This window comes from Piliocolobus tephrosceles, chromosome 11 (assembly GCF_002776525.5).
Source record: "Piliocolobus tephrosceles isolate RC106 chromosome 11, ASM277652v3, whole genome shotgun sequence".
Lineage (NCBI taxonomy): Eukaryota > Metazoa > Chordata > Mammalia > Primates > Cercopithecidae > Piliocolobus > Piliocolobus tephrosceles.
The window spans coordinates 72,105,627-72,128,529 of record NC_045444.1 but is presented as its reverse complement, the minus strand read 5'-3'; positions in this window follow the sequence as shown (position 1 = coordinate 72,128,529).

Sequence of the window (22,903 nt, the reverse complement as noted above, 5' to 3'; positions counted from 1 at the left end):
AGGATGTTAATTTTTCGTTTGAGATATTTTTTAGTGAAAGGAGAGAAGGAAATGAAATGGTAGCTAGTAGATGGTGAATTTAAGCAAGATTTCTTCCCTTTCTTCCAGTATACGCCTCTAAGGGAATTAAAAAAAAAAAAAAAAGCCTTGTTTACTTTGGAATGTGGAGTAAAGAGAGCAACAAGAAACTGAAGTCGAAGAATAGGTAAGTGAGCACTGTAGGGATCGACAGGGACAGACAGAAATAGTCTGCATGGAGAGTAAAAACGGAAAGCCAATTAGAAAATTATTTTGGTAGTCCTTGCATGAGATGTTGGTGGCTTAAACTACAACAGTAGTTGTGGAGGGGATGATTATTGGTTGGATACAGTCTATCTATACTTTGAAGACAGAGTTGACTGCACTTAATAACGAATAAGAAATGAGGTGTAAGAGCAAGAAAGAAATATTAAAATGGTGTCTCTTTGTGTGTGTGTGTGTGTGTGTTTGTGTGTCTGTGTGTGTGTGTGTTTCTGGCTTAAACAACTGGAAGAATGGCAGTACTGTTTACTGAGATAAGTAAGCCTGGGGATGATGCTGGACTTGTTTTTTGAAGAGGCAAATCAAGAGTTCTTTTTTATATATGCTAAGCCTGTTAGATTATGAGAAATCCAACTGGTGATGTTGTCTGGAAAGTTAGATACGTAAGTTTGAAATTAAGGGTAAAGTTTGGGGCATATAAACTTGATATTCATCAGTATATTAATAATATTGTCTATGAAATGTAAGAATAAATGAGTTTACCTAGGGAAATACAATATAGAGAGCAAAGAATGCTAATAACTGAGAACTGAGTCACTCCAAAGTCTCAAGAGCTAAAAATAAGGAGGAACTAGCTATGAAGAATAAGAGTAGCCAGTGAGAAATGAGAATCTGAAGAGTGTGATGTCTGCAAAAAAGAAAAGAAATTTCAAGGAGGGCATGGTCAGTTGTGTCAAAGCTTGATGGGTATACGGTAAGATTTCTACACAGAATTAGATGGGGGCTTGGGGAGATTTTCACTTTTGGGAGTATCTGAAATAAACAAGGAAGTCAGGATTGGTATTGCTGGTCTTCCAGGGGAAATGGTTAATCAGCTCTAATTATATCTTTTTCCTAAAATTGATCTTTTAGCCAGTTGTCAGAGGTGAGACTGAAGGTGTTGTAGTATGGAGGAATGACAGTCTCATGTGGAGTACATCCTTATGTTATGTTGAGGGTAGAGTCACAAATGATGGAGGGGTGGCTTTAGAACAGGCAGCTCTGGGTGTCCTAGCCTTAATTATAGGTCTCTGAGGGGCTTCTAGATTTGATTAAAAGAGAGCATTAGGTGGTGTCAAGGCTGGGTGATGAAAACACCAACAAGAGCACATGGAATTCTGGGGCCTGCCATAAATCTTGCTGGGGAGGATCAGGGCCAGTGGAGTGGGATTGGGTTTCTCGGAAGCACTTGGAGATCTGGCGGGTGACTTAAGTAAAGGACACCATTTTCTTTATATCACTTTTAGTAGAAGCACATGATACAAAATATAGCATTTTAGATCTGCGCGAAATAAATATAGCCAACAGAAAAGAGGCATGTGGAATTCTCTCAAAACTCAGTAATTTGCTTCTTTTTGTGTCCCTTAAACCTGAGCAGTTTATAAGAGACAAGATGGGGGTTTTCTTTGAGGATGAAAGAAACTTGTACATCTTTACTTACAATCTTTTTCATATCCTTTTCCCCTATGCTCATATAAATGTTTTCCTTATTTTAAATGACATAACCTTCAAAGTCAGAAAATTAACAACAAAATAATTACCTGTAAACCAATAACTGTCATGTAAAAAATAAAACAAACTAAAAGGTATCTATATTTGTCTTTTTAATGGTTACAGCCTATTGCCAAGAATAGTCAGTCAGGTTTATCTTCAGCACACATTTACAGAGGAAAGAGAAAAGTTATTTAAAAATATTTTTAAAAGTTTTATTTCATTAATTTCAATGATTATACCTTGTATTTACCTATGTTTCATTTTGTTTTTGCTTCTTCAGTAATGATAAAACCCATTACGTCTGGGAATTATCTGCACAAGTATTATTTATTGAGTCTTACAACTTATTTTTGCCCTTTAATTTTACTGTCTTACTAAATACAAATACAAGAAAAAATAATGAATGCTACTTTAAAAGCTCTCCATTACTACATACTTTTATTATGATAATACTGCCATTATTATTTTACTGCAAACCAGAACATTTTTTGCTTGATTATAAGCAAATATGGTATTATCTAAACATGTCTCATGGGGGTTACATGTTGTTATAGAATTATACTGATGAACAAACTCATTGACTTTTTTTTATATTATCTTTGGGGTTCATTTGCCATTGCCACTATTGCTGTATTTCATACATCACCAATAACCTGGACTATTTGTACTGATTATACAATATGCTCTCCTTTCCTACACCTTGATGTTTGTTTCATTATATTTCTTAGAAGTTTCTTCCTCTTGTCTACCTATGGACATTCTGTTAATATTTCAGGTTCTACCTCAGATCTTTCCTTATAAAAATTTACTGTCCAGACACGGTGGCTTATGACTGTAATCTCAACATTTTGGGTGGCCTAGGCGGGAGGATCACTTGAGCCCGGGAGTTTGATACTAGCCTGGGCAATATACTGAGAATTCGTCTCTGCAAAAAATAAAAAATAACAAAATTAGCCGGGCCTGGTGATATGCATCTATAGTTCCAGCTACTCGGGAGGCTGAGGCAGGAGGATCTCTTGATCTCAGAAGCTTGAAGTTGCAGTCAGCTATGACCGCACCACTGAACTTCAGCCTGGTGACAGAGTGAGAATCTGTCTAAAAATAAAAATAAAAATAAAATAAAAGTTGACTGATGAAAATAACAGTTATTTCACCAACTTTTATTGATACACATCCTCTGACAATTATTCTACATGGGCTTGATATATATATATATATATATATATCCTTTTTATATATATATATGTGCTTTATCACCTGTATTCCTTGAGGGATGCCATATTTTATACATTTTTCTCTTCCACAATTTTCTGTACATGCAGCAGTTCAATAAAGAATAAATTTAGTTGAGTCTTTGTGTTTGCACTGTTTTCTGTTTCCATGGTAAGGTGGTTATTATTTCCCCTTCCATGTACCTCACACCTGTCTATGTTTATAGTCTTTTCTGATAAAAATAATGGCTATTGTTTGGAGGGTTTACTACATGCTGAGCATTGTTCTTCAGTACTTTATACAAATGAATTCATTTAATGTTCATAAGAAAATGAAGGAGTTATTATTATGATAATTGTTATTTTACAGATTAAAAAATTGGGGTGCAGGGAATTTAGGTATTCCTCTAGGATCATGAAATTGGAAGAGAAGCCAGTTTTCATGCCTAGGTAGTTTAGGTAGTTTTTGACTCCAGAGCACAGAGCCCTTGCGTTGAAACACTCCTCTGTGTTGGGGTAATGTTGAGGTGCTGAGCTGCTGCTTTGGGAGTATTGCTGGTAGGACAGCAACACTTGACAAAAAACACACTTAAAAGAAACAATGTTTTGGAATAAAACAAAAGAAAACTATAACTGCTGTTGTACTGCTTAGTTCCCTGTAGATTTATTTTCATGGCTTCTGCCTTCTACATCATGACTCAGCTTAATTTGTAGAATTACAATACTTTTTGAAATATTAAAGATAATTGTTTTGTATGATGTACCTTTAGTATGTTTTTTATTTTTTATTTTTGGTTAGCATAGACATATAGTAACATTAAGACTATAGGATGTCACTAGAGTAAATTTTGGAGATGGTATTTGAAAGTTGTCATTCTTGTCAACTGCCTGAAAACACTGATAAAATTGTAAATTCTCTAAAACCTCCAAATTTGGAACAAATTAACATCATGTGTATGTATTTTCTGGTTTTAATAGCATCCAACATGGTGCATTAGGCATAGTAACTTTCAAAAAATATTTCATTAAATTTTAAAGTTAACCTTTATATAAAACTATTAATAACCTTGACATTCTCACGTGTGTTTTTCTTGAAATAAAAACATGATATTTTAAATACATTCACATATAACTCTTAAAGGCACTATAAAAATGATTCCTATATAAAAAAAGTCTTGAGGTCCCATCAGTTAAATATAAGTCTCACATTTAAAACTAAACACAATATATTTTAACTCAATGCAGAATAAATGGATTTTTTTTTTTTTTTTTTTTTTTTTGATGGTTTTTCGCTCTTGTTGCCCAGGCTGGAGTGCAACGGCACGATCTCGGCTCACTGCAACCTCTGCCTCCTGGGTTCGAGCAATTCTCCTCTCTCAGCCTCCCAAGTAACTGAGATTAGCCACCACCATGTCTGGCTAATTTTTTGTATTTTTTAGTAGCGATAGGGTTTCATCATGTCGGCCAGGCTGGCCTTGAACTCCTGACCTCAGGTGATCCACCTGCTTGGCCAAGTAAATGGAATTTTTAAAAAATTAATATAACATTTACATATGAAATTTCAGACTTACTGTGACTTTAGATTTTTCAACTTAATTTTTATATTGCAGTTTTCTTGTTTTTTTTGATATTACTTTAATATTATTTAAGTAATATTTAATTTTTTCAGTCATTCAACGGCTATTTTAAAAATGTTCTCAACATTCTACTAAGTACTAGGATTACAATTGCAAACAAGAAAGATAGGGTGCTTGATCTAATGGAGAAAAGAAATAAAAGATGTAACATAACTTTAAACTATGGTATTTTCTAGAAATGCTCTGGGTAGGGAATACTAGAGGGTGGAGGATAGGATAATCAGGAAAGGTTTTCTGATAATGTAATATTAAAGATGAAGGATGAGAAGAAGGCTGCTCTGTAGAGTTCAGAAGGAAGAAGGAAAAAAGAAAAGAATTCCAGGGACCGAAAATTGCAGATGTAAGAGACCCTGGGTAGCAAAGCAATACTTCCTTCAGTTTTTGTTATTAGAATGTGTTTTATAATTTATTCATGGTGTCATGAGCTTATTGTGATTAAACCACAATAAAATTAAGGAAAGGACCACATGGCCTCATTAATATTCCATAATTGGTATGTATTTATGATGATTATTATTTTTAAACCATTTAAAAGCATGCTGAGTATTTTTCTTAATATAATTTGCACCTGAGAATTGAAATCTTCAGTTCCATTTCTCTGTTTCAAGCTTACTGATTTTACCAAAAGGTAAAAATAAAACAAAAATTAAATTGGCATATTTTTCAGCTTATGCAAAAAAAATTTAGCTAAAATTTTATCATTACTTTTGACATAAGAGTATCTAATAATATAGGAGCCACACAGTTGTGTACTTCCCCCCTGAGGTTTATGTATAGATATCATCATATATCCTAAATCATGAATGCTATTTTAAGAATATTTTATGCCTTCTATACAAAGCAAGATGAAATTATATTAAACTATAGACTTCTTGCATTTTGGCCTTGCATGGGCCTTTGAAAGGGAATAAAAATAGAGACACTCACGAATAAGAATGAACTTCTTGCTTGAAGTTGAGGAAAAATAAAAGACCTGACAAGCCTGACAGGGAGTCAAAGTTCTCATCTTTGGAGTGAAAATGATCCACACATCCAAGGGCAAAAAATGCCAGAAATGTCAGAAGCAGAAGGCTTCCTGTAGAGAGCCTCACTAGACCCACCGAGGTCACTTCATTTACTTCATCACGTGCTCTCAGTCTCTCTCTTTCACTTAGTACTTTAGGGCTGTAGATGCTCTTAATTTTAAGCAGTTGAATTTCTCACCTCTCAATTGGCCCTAAATGAAAGTGTTTCCTGCAGGGAAGAATTGTATTGAGCTGTGTTTAAACACTAAAGCTTGAAAGGAAAAGCAGTCGTATCCTTAGTTTATTTATGTTCAATCTCTTTGTTTCTTCTTGCCCAAGTTAAAAAAAAAAAAAAAAGACACACATATAAGTGAGAATAATACATTAAAATATTTTTTCCTTCAAATTCTTTGCTTTGATGGCAGGCAGAATTGTCTTCTTTTGATTTGACAAAAACATTTGTTAGAACCCCTCATTCTCCCATTGATATGGTTTGTCTGTGTCCCCACCCAAATCTCATCTTGAATTGTAGCTCCCATAATCCCCATATGTCAGTGGGAGGGACATGGTGGGAGGTAATTGAATCATGGGGGCAGGTTTCCCCATGCTGTTCTCATGAGAGTGAGTAAGTCTCATGAGATCTGATGGTTTTATGAAGGGCAGCTTCCCTGCACATGCTGTCCTGCTTGCTACATGTAAGATGTGCCTTTGTTCTTCCTTCATATTCTGCCATGATCGTGAGGTCTCTCCAGCCATGCAGAGCTATGAGTCAACTAAATGTCTTTCCTTTATAAACTACTCAGTCTCAGATATGTCTTTATTAGCAGCATGAGAATGGGCTAATACATCCATAATTTAGTTCACCTCTCAGAATTCTTCTGTTCTTCAGCTGTTAGTAACATTTCTCCTTTGTATTTCTATGGTATATATTATCTATAGAGAGATTTAACAAATATATTTTTACACTGTACATTTCTTCCCTAAAAGTAACACTCCTTTCAATTTGATTATAATCGGGAGATTAGAGAACACACTGCACTTATATTGATGTCTCTACAGAACCTAGCATAATGCCTTGCACATAGTGGCACTTTGTGACTATTTCTTGAAATATTTTTATCATGCTGTACCTAATAGAGTGTTTTTATTATGCTCATCAATCTTAGCAAACTAAGTATGTAATAAATATGATTTGTTTATACTAATAAAGGTTGGTTTTATATATTTTTCCTTTTACTTCATGAATTATTAACCTGCTAATCAGATAACTATCTTATCATAATCACTTGGCACTTTATAGTATAATTATTTAGTATCTAATATTAGTTATTTTCTCTTTCAGAGTCATAAGTCATGGAATCATTCTTTATTAATTAAATAATACCTTTTAGGTGTCTTGCATATACACTGATGGCAAAGCTATGAATAAGAAGATACCATATCTGTGGAGGACGTTCATGTCACACACTGAATGTTTGTGTCCCCCCAAAATTGAAATGTTGAAATCCTAACTCTCCATGTGATGGTATTTGGAGGCAGGGCCCTTTGGGAAGTGATTAGGTCATGAGGGCAGAGCTCTCATTATTGGGTTAGTGCCCTAATCAAAGAGACAGTGGAGAGCTCCCTTACCTCTTCCACCACGTGAGGACACATTGAGAAGATAGCCATCTATGAACCAGAAAGTGGGTCCTCCCCAGACACCAAATCTGCTGACATCCCTGCCCTAGAACTGTAAGAAATAAATTCCTGTCATTCCAAAGTCGCCCAGTCTATGACATTCTGCTACAGCAGCCTGGATGGACGAAGGCTGTACATAGGATAAATGGAGTTGATACGTAGAACAATAATGGTAGGTGCAAGGTACTGTGAGAGCATTTGGCATTGGACAAAAACAATTTTAGGAGTTTAGGAATCTAAATCATAAGTACGGATTAGCTTGGGGGAGATGGTAAAAGAAGCAGCTCTGGATTTTGAAAAAAAAAAAAAAATGTCCTTGCTTTGTTTTTATTTGCTTGCTTTTGATGTCTTGCTTTTATCAGCCTTCTCTGCCTTGATTATTATGAATGCTTTTAGATCACTTGATCACATTTTCTGAGTGCAGCTTCTCATCATTTCTTCCTCATCCACCATTTCTTCCTTTTGGGTAAAAATTAAATGGGGAAAATTCATTCCCTTTGGAGTTGATCCCTTGTGACCTCTCAAGAGTGATATATCTTTTTTCCTAAAACTCTTAAGAATGTAATGCATATGTAACATATTTCCCCAGGATAGGAGGATTTTTAAAATACAGTAGTCCTCCCTTGTCTATGGTTTTGCTTTTTGTGGTTTTATTTTTCTGTGGTCATCTGTGGTCCAAAAATATTAAATAGAAAATTCTAGAAATAAACAATTCATAAATTTTAAATTGCACACTATTCTGAGTAGTGTATATCATCCCTGTGTCTAGCATATTCACATTGTATATGATATCTCCCATTAGTCACTTAGCAGCCATCTGATTATCAGATTGACTGTTGACGTATTTCAGTGCTCATGTTCAAGTCACCCTTATTTGACTTAGTAATAGCCCCAAAACACAAGAGTAGCAAACCTGGCATATTGTTATAATTGTTCTATTTTATTATTATTTATTGTTAGTAATCACATCCTGTGCCTTATTTATAAATTAAACTTTATCATAGGAATGTATGTTTAGGGATAAACAGTATTATGGGTTCAGTACTATTCCTGGTTTCAGGCACACAAGGGGGTTTTGGAATATGTGTCCCTCAGATAGGGAGGACTATTGTACTTCTGATCTTGTTTCATTCTTGTTTTAAGAGATCACATAATACAGGTATAAAAACTTGTACTTCTTTGGAAACTACCTTTCTTTTTCTGTGAATAGCACTGCTACTAGATACTTTGACTGGAAGTAAACTGCTGGAAAATATATTGGTAGAAATCTGAGAGATATCACTGATATAGTTCGGATATATGTCCCTGCCTGAATCTCATGTCGAATTGTAATCCTTGATGTTGGAGGTGGGACAGGGTGAGAGGTGACTGGATCATGGGGATGGATATCTCATGAATGGTTTAACACCATCCCCTTGATGCTGTTCTTGGGATACTGAGTTAGTTCTTGTGAAGATCTGATTTTTTACAAGTGTGTAGCAGCTTCCCATCTTGCTTTCTTGCTCCTTCCATGTAAGATGCCTGCTTCACCTTTGCTCTCTGTCATGGTTGGAAGCTTCCTGAGGCCTCCCCGAAAGCAGAAGCCACTATGCTTCTTGTACAGTTCTCAGAATCGAGAGCCAATAAAACTTCTTTTCTTTATAAATGACTCAGCCTCAGGTATTTATAGCAATGCAAGAACAGAATAATACAATCACAGATTCTTCACTTTCCTTAATCTCCCTGACATGTCATTCCCACCTTCACCCCATCATCATTTTTTTGATGGACTTTTAAAAATAGCCTTATGTTTCCTAGACTCTAACTTCATTCCTTAGCAATCATCATCCCATTAGCAACTTGAGAGATGGTTATAAAACATATATATGATCATTTCACTCCTTAATTGAAAAGGAAGAAATTCAACCGTCACCTTAAAGGTGATGCCTAAAATGTATGTTAACAGGTATGTTTCTTCTTAATACAAGATATATTATTCTAACAGACTTCTACTAACTTTCCAAATGCTAACTGATAACCATGGCAACCTGAATATCCTGGTTGATAGGGCAATTCTCTAGGGCTTCAATGCATGTTGGTCACCTTCAGATGGGAATGTCTTCTCAAAATGGCTAATGTAGGTATGAGATACTCCCTTAACAAGATTACTATCTTATCTGTTGATTATTTACTTTGATTAAGGCCACTAATTGACAGTTTTGTGATCAACTCAGGCTTTATTGAAGAAGTGGATGATGGAATGCCAAAGCTCTCTGTATTCTACTCCTTGACTTTGTCTGAAAATGAGTTTGGAAAGGCAGACAGTAATTTTTGCACCCCATGCATCCATATTTTAAACAGAATCTATTGGAGGACTTTCAATTAAGGAGTGAAATGATCCATTCCTTTCTGAACAGAGTTTGTAGTCAAGTTGGAGAGACCTAAAGTATAATTTTGATATGATGTGATAAACACAATAATAGAAGTATATGTAGGGTGCTATGTTCCTATTGCTAGGAAGACAGATGTAAACAACGAAGGCTTTCTCTCTAAAGCCCTTGGCATTTAAAAATGAATAATAGCTTACAAAATGAAATTAAAACTTACTCAAATTATTTATGTTGAAAGAACCTAATAACAGCGAAAAGGTGATTATAGAAGAACTCATATCTGGACACGTTGGGGAAGATTTCAGAATTCTGGATCTAAAAGTAAATGACTTAAGGTTATGCATAAAAATATACAACCAAATGAATGAAACTCAGAATGACTTCAGATTACTTATCAATAATGCCAGATTGAAAATTCAGTGCTAAGGGAAATTGAATTTTGTTTTGTAATTCTGTTTATAGCCAAAAGTAGCTAAACATCAGATATGACAATGAAAAGCAGCTAAGTATGATCTGAAATAAATAAATAGAATCAAAAAACAATTCAGGAAATCCACTGAACCTTGACTCCTGAGGCACTTTTCTTTAAGCAGAAACACTTCAGGGTTAAATTAAACACAACTAACTCTCCCTTCCTATGGTCTGATCACACTATTTACTTCTGTAGTGCATGATAATTGCAATATTGTAATAAATATATTAGCTTCAAAATGATGAAGTTTTTCTATTGACAATACATAGAAAACATATAATTACTAAATTAAAATTAATAGTATAACTGTCAGAAATCTGAAAGATGAAAGAGTAGGAAAGTGTAGGTACTCTCATTTTCTCATTTGATGTACAGAGAACCAATAATTGAGCTTCATGGTGACAAAGTAAGAGACAGAGGTTTAAGTCAATTATTTAATATTATAAATATAGCCATGAGGAGAAGTACAAATTATAACTAATACATCTTCAGCAAGGTTAGGAAAAAGAAAGTTTATCAGGAAACTTATAAGCTATTATTTTTATAGAAGTGCCCTAGACTAAATGGAAAATAGAAACTGAAATATGATTGTATTCATTTACAGTGAACTTTTCTATATGGTTTTGCTTTTTTCCTAACTGAAGGCATAATTTTTAAATACAAGGGTACTTAATGCATAGAAAAAAATGGGAAACACCAAAATGCTAGCAGTGTCCATGTCTCATTGAGTGTTTTAGGAATGACTCTATTTTTCCCCTTAGAGATTATTTCCCCCCTCACATTTTCTATGTATATGTTTACAATATAAATGTATTTTTTACCATGTAAAAGTACATTTTATATAATTTTACAGTCTAAAAATTTATGACATAAATTTTGCGTTTAAAATAGTGGTAACATCTGGTGTAACAATGTAACAATGGATTTCAAATAGACTTTCAAGTTACTGAAGAAAAACTCAGATATACTCTTTACAAGGCCCAGTTGCTGATGTATGTTATGAATACGTATAATATAGCTGCAGTACAATTGTTAAAGATAGTTTTGCATCTTGTAAGTACTGACTTGAGTTCTGTGCAGCAGCTATGCCAATTCCAAAAATTAAGCTGTAAAGAAAAATGCCCTGTTACTACTCAGAAAATCACTTGATAGAATTAAATGAGTCATTCAACCATGCTGCACTAATTTATAGCCATTATTTGTGGAGAAATAGAGTTAGCCCTGACATTAAATGTACCATATGATTCCTTTATTATAAATTATATGTTCTGCTCGAGCTCTTTAACCACTACCATATGGTTTTCATTATGTTTGTTGCCATTTGTTATGCCTGATAAGTTAAAAACTTTATTATATATCGATTTCCTGCTGGAATGCCTGAAAACCTTTGCGCTCTCAACACTGTCATTGATCAGATATCAATTATTTTTTGCTTTTAGACCAGAGAACATATTAAACTGATTCTGGATTTATCTGGTACATACTAAAGGGCCTGACCCCAATTTTTCTGTTAAAGGCCTTTTAGCTTCAGTTTTAATAGCATTTTTGTTTCTTGTAATATTCTGGTACTTATGCTGTATCAAAATCAGGAATGTTAAAAGTATTTTGGCAGTCTAAACTCTCAATTGAAGCAAAACTGAGTTTTAAATGAATTTACTACCTATTGAAGAACTTTACTTTCATCACCTGTATTGAAGATTAAATGAGACTACTACTGTATATAATAAAACTTTCCTAGTACATAATACAGGCATATCAGATTATCTGTCAGTTTATTAGAGAATATCAATAAAAGTTGAGATGTTTAGACACTCAATAATGTAAAACACTCTCACAAAACTATTGATAGCTTTTTTCCTTTTATTATGTATTATGTACCAGGTTTGTTTGATTGGAAATGATAAGCCAGGAATTGCCATATGCTATTTTGAAGTTAACAAACTTGATTCCTTTTAGCTATTTCTTGTCTGGTGGATTTTAGTTGCTTTTAAGGCAGCTCTTCTCAAATTTTAGTGAGCATATAAACTTTTTTTGCAAAAGTACAGATTTTGGATCACAGGTCTGAGGTAGAGCCTGAGATCCTGCATTTTTAAAAACACCAGTAATAGCAACACTGTTTGCTATGGTTTGAAAATTTCTTCCTTCCAAAATTCATTTGAAATTTAATCCTTAATATGGCAGGGTTGAGAGTTGCGGCCTTTAAGATACACTTGGGTCATGAAGGTTCTACCCTCATGAATGAATTAATCTATTCATAAATTAATGGGTTAATGGATGAATGGGTTATCATGGGAGTAGGACTGGTGGCTATAAGAACTGCAAGAGAGACTTAAGCTAGCATGCTCAGCTCTCTCAGCATGTGATGCCTTGTACTACCTTTGGACTCTGCAGAGGGTTCTCATCAGCAACAAAGCCCTCAACAGATGCAGCCCCTCAACTTTAGGTGTCTCAGCCTCCATAACTATAAGAAATAAGTTCCTTTAAAAAATAAAATACCCAGTTTGGGGTATTCTGTTATAAGCAACATAAAACAGACTAAGATAGTAAATTGGTACCAAGAAGTTGGGGATTGCTGAGAAAGTTGTTTCAGGTAATACCTGAAAATGTGGAAGCAGCACTGAGAATGGACAGAGGATGGAAGAATTTGGAGGAGTCAACTAGAAAAAGCCTAGATTCTGGTGAGGGCTTAGAAGACAAGAGGACTAGGGAAAGTTTGAAACTCCTTAGAGATTGCTCAAGTGGTTTTGACTAGAATGCTGTCAGAAATATGGACCGTAAAGGCTATGATGAGGCCATGATGACGGTAAAAGCCTCTGATGAGGCTTTGATGGAATTGGGGAACAAGGTCTTGAAAATTGGAGCAAAGCTCATCCTTGTGATAAATTTGCAAATAACTTGTTTGAACTACATCCATGCCTGAGGGCTTTGTGGAATTTGATAGTGAAGAATGAGGGTATCTGGCAGAAGAAATGTCTAAACAAAATATAAAAGGAGCTGCATAGTTACTTTTGGTTACTTTGAGATTTGGGAGTAAAGTAAAAATTTAAAGACAGAATTTATAATTAAAAGTAGAGCAGCGCATAAAGATTTAGAAAAATTTCCGCCTGGCAACTTACAGTGAAACAACACATGATTAAGAGAGGAAAAACCAAGGATGTAGCCCAGGAACTCTTTGCTAAAGGGACTAACATGGATAAAGGGAGCTGGGTGCTATTCCTCAGGACAATGAAAGAAAGACATCAAATGAATCTCGGAGATCTCTGAAGCTGCTCCTCCCATACTGACTGGCCCAGAGGACTAGGAAGGAAGATGATTTTAGGAGACAGGCCCAGGGCACTCTCTATAGGCTTACTCCCCGGGACTGCCTCAGGACTCTGGTCCCTGCACCCCCAGCACAGTGCTTTCCAGCTGTCCCAGCAATGGCACAAGCAGCTCCAGGTGTGGCTCATGTTGCAGCTTCAGAAGGTGTAGATCATAAATCTTGGCAGCATCCATGTGGTGCTAATTCCACAGTCATGGAGAAGATAGTAGCTGTGGAGGCTTGGCAGCATCCACCCAGATTTCAAAGGATGTTGTCAAAAGCCTGGGGGCCCAAACAGAGACTTGTAACAGGCAAGGAGCCAATGGAGAGCCCCTATTAGAGCAGGACAAGTGGAAATGTGGGGTTGCAGCTGCTGAAGATAGTTCCCAGCAGGGCTTTGCTTAGCAGATCTATAGATGCAAGGCCACAACAGGGAGGCCCCACTAGGGCAATGCTAGGGAGGCCCCACTAGGGAAGGAGACTGCCCTGGGGACCCCTTCCCTAGGGAGGCCCCACTAGGGAAGAAGACTGCCCTGGGGACCCCAGAACTGTATAGTCCCTGGTAGCATGCAATGCTTACATGGGAAATCTTCAGGCACTAGATTCCAACCTGCACGAGCAGCCACCTGGTCTGTACCCACCAAAACTGTAAGGGTGGGGCTACTTGAGGCCTCAGTGATCCAACCCCTATTCCAGTATGTCTAACAGGTGGCACATGGAGTACAAATGATTATTCTTCAGCTTTATGACTAATGTCTGCCTTGCTGGGTTTCAGATTTGTTTGGGGCCTATTACCCCTTTCTTTTGGAGTGGGAATATCTGCCTTATGCCTGTACCACCATTTTATCTTGAAAGTAGATAATATTTTGTGATTTCACAGCCTCACAGATGAGACTCTGGACTTTGAACTTTTGAGTTCATTCTGGAATAAGTTAAGACTTTAAGCTTATGGGGTTGGAATTACTGATTTGTATGTGAGAAAGACATGAGTTTTGGGGGCCAGGGGTAAAATGCTGTAGCTTGAATATTTGTCCCTCCCGAAACTCATGTTGAAATTTAATCTCCCATATGACAGTATTAAGAGGTGAGGCATTTCACAGGTGATTTGGTTATGAGGGCTCTGGCCTCATGAATGAATTAATCTAATTATGGTTTCATATATTAGTGGGTTAATGAATCCATGGGTTATGGAAGTGGGACTGGTGGCTTTATAGGAAGAGGAAGAGAGATTTGAGCTAGCACACTCAGCTCCCTTGCCATGTGATGCCTTGCACTATCCCAGAACTCTGCAGAGTCTTCCTACTAGCAAGGCCCTCAGCTGTTGCAGCTCTTGACCTTGGACTTCTCAGCCTCTATACTATAAGAAATGAATTCATTTTCTTCATAAAATACCAGTTTCAGATATTCTGCTGTAAGCAACAGAAAAGGCACTAAGACAGTGTTGAGCCATGGAGGCAGAGGCAGTACTTTAGCAGTAAGGTGGTACATGATAGATGCTGCATAATGCATCCTCCTGTTCTCTCCCATTGTATGTCCCCCTGTACCCTGAATGTACACCTTTAATATTATTTGTTTTCATTGTTACAATATTTTTCATATACTTTCTTCAATCTACTGTAAATTTTATGAAAACATGCCTTCTCTTATTCACTGTTCTGTCTCCAGCACTCAGGGTGCCAGAACCTTGGCAATGAATTTCATGGCTAAAAAAAATCAGAAAGTCAGAGATTGAAAGCATCTATATGAATGTAATTATGCATACAGCTTCTATAAAGATTCATATGCAGGCATTTGGGTGGACATAGTTTTCATGTCATTGGGGTTAATACCTAAGAGCACAAGCAACAGATTATATGGTAAATTTACGTTCAGCTTTGTGGCTGTAGGATTTTGCATTCCCACTATCAATAAATTAAAGCTCCCATTGCACCACATCCTTACTTACAGATAATCTGATTGCACAGCTGTCCTGCTTAGTCACTTTGCTACACAGTATAGCAAAATAAAATGCCTGTTGGCAAATTTGTCTAAAATGCTCCTGGCTGAAAATCATGTTTTGATTATATCAATTTATAAGTAAACTTTAAAGTTTTGAAAGAACTCTATTTTAATACAAAAATTAAAGTCAATAAAAATTGATAATTTTGCATTTGAAAGATTTATGGAGCCGGGAGATAAAAATATACAGAATCATAATGATACTGCTTCCAGTAAAATCTCAAATATTGTAAATATTAGCATGGAATTAAATGACAGAAAAATAAAAGAAAAAAACATGAAGTTTTTCTTAGTAGGCATTTCTTAAAATCACTGTCATGAAAATTATTAAATATATTATAGTAGCTTACAAATCAGCATGGTAAAATAGAAATACTCTTACATTTAGATAAAAATGTGAAAACTTTTCAAATTATCTCCTGTTTATTCAATAATACATTTATGAAGCAAAAAACGTGTGTGTAAGTATATCTGTATATACACATAAACACACATACATGTGCATATATATGTATATATTAATAAAATGTTTAGGTTATTTGAAACTTCTACCCAAGAGCTGAAGCACTCTTTTGAGTTTGGGAAGTTAGGATTCTTTTGCTGTCTTTTTTGTTGATTTGGTTCTTATCTCAGCTGTCTTAACAGAATGACAGATTTAGGGAGTTGATTGTATTTCACATATTAGAGAAGAAGAAATCTCAGAAACTCAGAAATTTCTACCATTAGTTTTATTGCTCTTAGGTAGATAGGGAGTATAGGAAGTTAGATATCCTTAGTTAATCTTAGAGAATTAAATCTATTTGAGTAAAACCACTTGGAAAGGATTTTTTATCTCCAGCTTTGGACCTTTGTTCTGCAATAACTGTAGCCATTTAAACTAAATTGCCCATTAAAGTACCACTCAGGCTTTTGACAAATTGCATCAAACTGTTTTCTCCCTCTAGGGAAACACAAACCTGAGAACGGTGCCTTTATTTTTTCTGCTTGACATATAGGTTGCTTGAACCAGCAGGCTAAAATGCTTTTAGGTGCTCTGTAAGACAACCCAAAGAGGTTATATATGGTCTAGTAGAGCCCAGATACTGAATACAATTGGCTTATCTTGTGTGATGACAAATAATTGGTCATGCCCTCATATCATTTATCATTTGAAAACAGTTCTCACTTTAAACCATGTTATAGAAGAGGACTGTAATGGAACTGACAAAGACTATAAATTCTATGTTTGTTAAAAAAGTTATTGAACCATATGAAAATAATTCAAATATCTGGCAATGTACAAATTTAAAGCACTGCTGTCGTTAGCAGTTACTGTCTTACTTTTCAGTTGATGAAAGTTCAAGTTGCTAAAAATGATAGAGTTAAAAAAATCAATTTTGATGAAAATACTTTTCAAAATCAAATTAGCAAGTAATCAAATATTCAAAGATAACTAGACAACTATAGTTTAGATGTTAACAGAATAAAATATTTTATTTTTTTAACTTACATTATTTTAGCTATATGAAAAAAGTATCTGAATTGTTATTAGTAGTAAATAGCTATGTTATTCTATCTTCCCAGTGTATACTAGGAAAAGAAAAATAAACACAGCCTCCTTTTCTAACAGAAAGCTATTCACTTTAGCTTTGATTATTGATATATTGTGGTCATGTTATTTACTAGTAGTAAAAAATGCTTTAGGTTGTCAACAAAAATTCTAATTCACAAATGAGAAGAAATGGACATTAAACTAAAAATAACTTTTAAATTGCTTAAATGCTTTGATTTTAGAAACCACTTTATGATCTACAACATTTGGCAGAGAGTACAAAATATATTATTTCATACTGAATCAATAGTCTGGAAAGTTCTGGGTAGTGTCACTTTCCTTAACTTTCATAACGTTGATACTTCTGAATATAACAGGCCTGTTATTTTATAGACTATTCCTGAATTTGAGTTTGTCTGATGTTTCCTATTGATTAAATTCTAGTTATGCACGTTTGGAAGGAATATCACAGAAGTGAGGCTATGTTTTTATGAGTAAGCATATGATTTTGATTTGTCACATTATTATGATCTTAGGCATTTGATTATGTTAAAGCCATGTCTGTCAGACTTCACTGCAAAAGTATTCATTTTACATTTGTAATTAATAAGAATTTTGTGGAGAGATACTTTGAGACTGCGTAAACATCCATTATTTACTAAACTTTTTATATATTCGTTTATTTGTTTAGATCAGCACATTTATTTATTATGATGCCAAAATTGTTCCCTATTTGGCCAAAGGAATACTTGTCAAGCAAGCTTTTCTGTCTTTTTGATATATCCCTATCATTCTTTAAGTGCTTTCTTATTTTTCTGGCACAATAATATTTTCCAGACCTACTTCCTACTTTCTCTGCCCCAGTCAGCTATTTCTCAGTAAAGAATTATATTAAACCAAAATCTGGTAGGTAGATGCACTTATTCTCTGGGCCATATGGGCAAATTTGTCATGTGTATAGAACATAAAAGTGTTATGTGTAAATTATTTTTAACCTCTGGGTAGTAAATAGTTGACCGCAGTAATAAATTTTTGTATACAGTCATGTATCACTTAACAATAGGGATATGCTCTAAGAAACGCTGTTAGGCAGTTTTGTTAGTATGAACATCACAGAGTGTACTTACACAAAACTAGATGGTGTAGCCTACTACACACCTAAACTATATGGTATAGCTTCTTGCTCCTAAGCTACAAACCTGTACAGCATATTACTGTACTAAATACTGCAGGCCATTTTAACACAATTGTATTTGTGTATCTAAACATAGAAAAGATACAGAAAAATATGGTATTATAATCTTATGACATCGTTGTATATTGCAGTTCATTGTTAACCAAAACATCATTATGTGGTGCATGATTGTATTGTGAAAGTTGTCAGAATCAAAATGGAATAACTTATCGGGGGGGAAAAAAAAAAACTTGACAAACAGAGTTAGAGAAAATCCTAAGATGTGTAAACGCCTGATAACAAAAACTATGACAAAAGACTGCAAAACTATAATCATGCTCAAAGGTCATTAAAACATTACACTAAAAGTCCTTCTGTGAGGGTATTTGTCTGGCAATTGCCTGTTAAACCTCAGACTTGTGTTACCTTTATTATTAATCCTTGTAGTAAAGGGTAATTATCTCAAAACAATTTTAGAATTCTCCTCATTTTTTCCTTTAAAAATGTTTGTTTTCCTTTAGTTCTCTGAGTACTCACATAGTTTACTATGACATGCACATTCCGCTTTGCAGTGCCCTATTCCCGAACAAATACCATTTTCTTTTAGAGAGTCTCTCTCTGTGTGTTATTTAGGTTGAGAGTGTGCATGCATTTATAGGTTTTAAAGGACTGAAAAAATAGATCAATCCTGGCTGAAGTATAGGACATATCTTACAGCAGTTGTTCTCAATTTTGGCTCCATATTTTATGTACCTGAGGGAGCATAAGAAAGTGCATGTCTCAGTCTACCCCCAGAGATTTTGATTTAGTTGGTTTTGGGGGGTGTCCTGGGCATTAAGACTTTTTGAAAACTTCCCAGGTGATTCCAATGTGCAGTCAAGGTTGAGAGTTTGAGAACAGTTCTAGTAATACACCACTATTTCATGTATGTTAACGGAGTCTCCTGATATGAGTAAGATTTCACCAGGACCTCTATTTCCTGGCTCAATTAGGCAGCTTCTGATGCAAAAAGTTTACAAGGGTTATGGGCATAGAAGACATTTCTAGAAAATGAATTATTTTACATTAGTTAGCTGGCTTGGAGAAATTATGAGTTGAAACTCTTTTTTCGCTCCATTGGCTTAAGTGGAGTTTGAAAGCAAGTCGTGACCTCTTTGGATGCTTTCCCCTAGGCTCAAAACACCACTTTGGCATTGTGGACATTACCACTATGAACATGAAGGATGTGTGGAAAAAGTAAGTTAGTGAAGATTCTTTTTTCCCCAAAACCTTATAGTAGAGCTGACCTTTAAAACATTTTCTAAGAGCTTCTGTGAGCAACCATCCTTGTCAGGATTAGTTCAAAGTTTCCCAATTTCATATACTTGACAGAATTATCTGGTAATTATATAATAATAATAATAACATAAAGCAGATCCTTTCGCCTCACCTCAGCTAGTCTCAGAAACACAACTGGTCAGCATAAGATTAATGGGGCTGAGGAGAGCACCCATAGTAAAGCTTGCCAATGCAGCAGCCTTTTGAGATGTGCCGTGATATCTTAGCAATGACATCTTAGTAAGTTTTATAAATTTATTGAATCTAATGAATTTTTGTTAGCTCTGCTAACTCTTTCTCACTTTGCTCCTTTTGCAGCTGCTAATATGGGAAAGACTGAAATCAGCAATTTTCTAGCTGTAAGCTAAAAGAGGCTCTTGAATCATATTTCCGCCTGCTTAGCAAATCTCTTTTGCGACAATTGGATGTTATTTGGGGTTCCATACTAGCAGGAAGAAGCACAAGCAAAGTTCAGCCATTTTGAGAATAAATATTATCTCTCTATATATATTTGTAGCTGTTATTTTCTTTCTTTTTTGAGGTTTATGATTGATCCTTGGCATGTGGCCCCTTGTGTATTGCTCTATTGAAAACAGACTAAAAAAGAATTTTCCCCTCGATGTGGAGCTTCTTTTTAGTTACAATTCTACTTTCTTCTTCACTTGAGTATCAGTCTTCAGAGAACTAACATAACAAAGGAGTGGATACAGATATACACAAAAAAGTCTATGGGAACATTAGTACATTAAATTTGTGAAAGCTCATTTCAAGTAATTTTCTACTGAAAATTTTCAACAAATGTGTTAATCATATTTCTATGCTTAGTGATGTTAAATAAAAATTTAAAAGGTGGCAATCCATAAATAGAAATAAAAGCTTCTCAAGAATAAATGAAAGGAAGTAATAAAAAGTCTCACTAAGCTGAAGTACCTCCTATCAACAGCAGCTGATAAAATATTAAAAGATTTGCCTTGTGTAATGTCTCTGGAGAGCTGTCTTACTGATGTACTAGGCCATGATTGACAACTTTGAGACTTTGCTGGAAACGACAAAAGTATATCTATAATATTATGCTGAATTGCATAGGTCTTCTCAAATGGGGCTAGAAATAACATACCACCAAGTATTTGGCTTTTAGGAAATTGAGCATTTTCTTTAGTTCTAGCTGCAGTTTAATTTCCTCAGAATTAGACATTATGCAGTATCTGGAAAGTAAAAAAACAAAAGCAAAAACAGGGTATTGTACCTAATGATATGTGAAATAATTTTGGAGGAATTAAGAAATCACTGGAGGAAATTACATGGGTGGGTAATGTTTTTTATGTCACAATAAATAATTAGTGATATTTACTGACACATTTCATGTGCCTGGTACTGAGCTAAGTGATTTATGTGCATTTTTTGTATTAAGCCCCCCAAAATTCTGTGGTGTATGTAATGATATTTCCATTTTTCTTGAAATAAGGAACCGAAACTCAGAAAAGTTAAGGAACTTGTCCAAGATTATAGTAAGTGTCTTAGCTCAAATTTGAATCTAGATCAATCTGACTCCAACCAGCATGATGAACTGAAATTGACTGTGAGGTGGGTGAGACTCTAGGCATCTATTCACAAGAGGTATTGGGATGACATGTAAGAGAATGTTGGATGAAGGGAGCACATATTAGAAACATAGGAAAGACCAGAAAACACAGGGAAGTGCTATTTATTTGCTTTCCTTGTTCCAGTAACTTTGTCTAATGGGGAGGATGAAAGTAGATAGATGCCTGAAGACACTTTGAGATTTATGTATAAGCAGTGTGACTTCAGTGACCAAGCCACACAGAGTCTGGGAGTGGAACATTTTCTTGGGTCATTATGCCATTGCAGCATGCTTTGTCAGTGCAGTGAGAACTAAAGTATAGTGTGGTAATCTGAAACTGTTATGGCTTTGGGTACACCTGGGTAGGTAGCTGTTTACCCCTTCACAGAGGGTAGGAGCGACAATAGCAAAGTACCTCTTCCCAGTAACTTTCAGAACACAGACATTATGTAAGATCTGAAGTTTGAAAACCTGAAACAAAAGCAGAGCATTATATCCTAGCACATTGGAGACAATTGTGGAGGAATCAAGGAACATCTAGAGGAGATTTCATGTTTTGGGGACTTTTTTTTTTTTTTTTTTTTTTTCAGAAGGTAATGAGTATAAAACAGTCAAACTCTAGATATAGGGATGAATGTTATTTTGTGTCATAACTTTGTCTAATATAGTTGCTGCTTCAGCATCCAGTTTTGGCCTGACATAGTCACTTGTAACCCAGTCATGCCCTGTCACCTTTGGTTTTATTAAAATTTTTCCTCCTCTAGTGGTTATTTGTGATATAGCCCTGTTGTTCCCCATCTCACTGACTGCTGACATCCCACAGCTGCTGGCCACAGTGAAAACTAATGGTCAACACCAGTCATGTGAATAAGATGTCCCTTCATGTGTTTTCTTTAAGCTAGCCTATCCACAGCCCCATGGGAAAGCCTAAGGAATAGTACCTGTGGATTATAATAAAAACATAGTCTTACTGGTTCTTGCTCTCTATATCTCTCTCTACACACTGGTCAAGCAGGCTGTTGTCTCCAGACTTCCCATTGGCCTCCTATCAACACTTGTAACCAATCTGGACCTGGGAATAATAAACTTCTTTTTTTTTTTTTTAATGTATTTTTGTTTCACTTCCTCATTGTATCTCACCTGACACATATTATAGTGTTCTCAATATTATTTAATGTGTTTAACAAATCATAACAGATAATAGTATATGATTGATACTGTGCCTCCTGATTTGATGCCATATAGAGTATTCCATATCGCTGATGACGTATTCATACAAAAAAATATTTATCTTGAATCAAAGCAAGATTTTATACCAAAATTCTAGTTCAAGTCACCTGATAGAGGAACATATTAAACAATACTATGAGTAAACAATCAGGAAAATAATAGATTATAGTCTTCAAAAAACGATGGCCTTACGAAACAAATAAACAAAAAGCATGTGTGGGCGTGTACATGCAGGGACTAATCTCAAATCCAAAAGGACCAGAATACAATAACAAATATAATTCTTGAAAGTGGATTTCATCTTGGTTTACCAAAAATAGCTATGAGGGAAATTTGGGTGAGAATTAGAGAATTCTGAATATAAAATGAATTAAAACAGATATTATGAACTAAGTTAATATTTTTGATGTGTTCTTTTGATGTGTTTTTTTAGAATATGTAATATCCCTATTTATAGGAGATGTGTGCTAAATTATTTACAAATATTTGAGTATCTGAAATTTACTTTCAAATGCACCAAAAATAATAGGTATACAAAAAGAAATACATTAAATTTACTCTATAGTAGTATTCATTCTTTCTGAGAGGTGTACACGATGTTTTCCTGTTCTTTAGTATGTATGCATC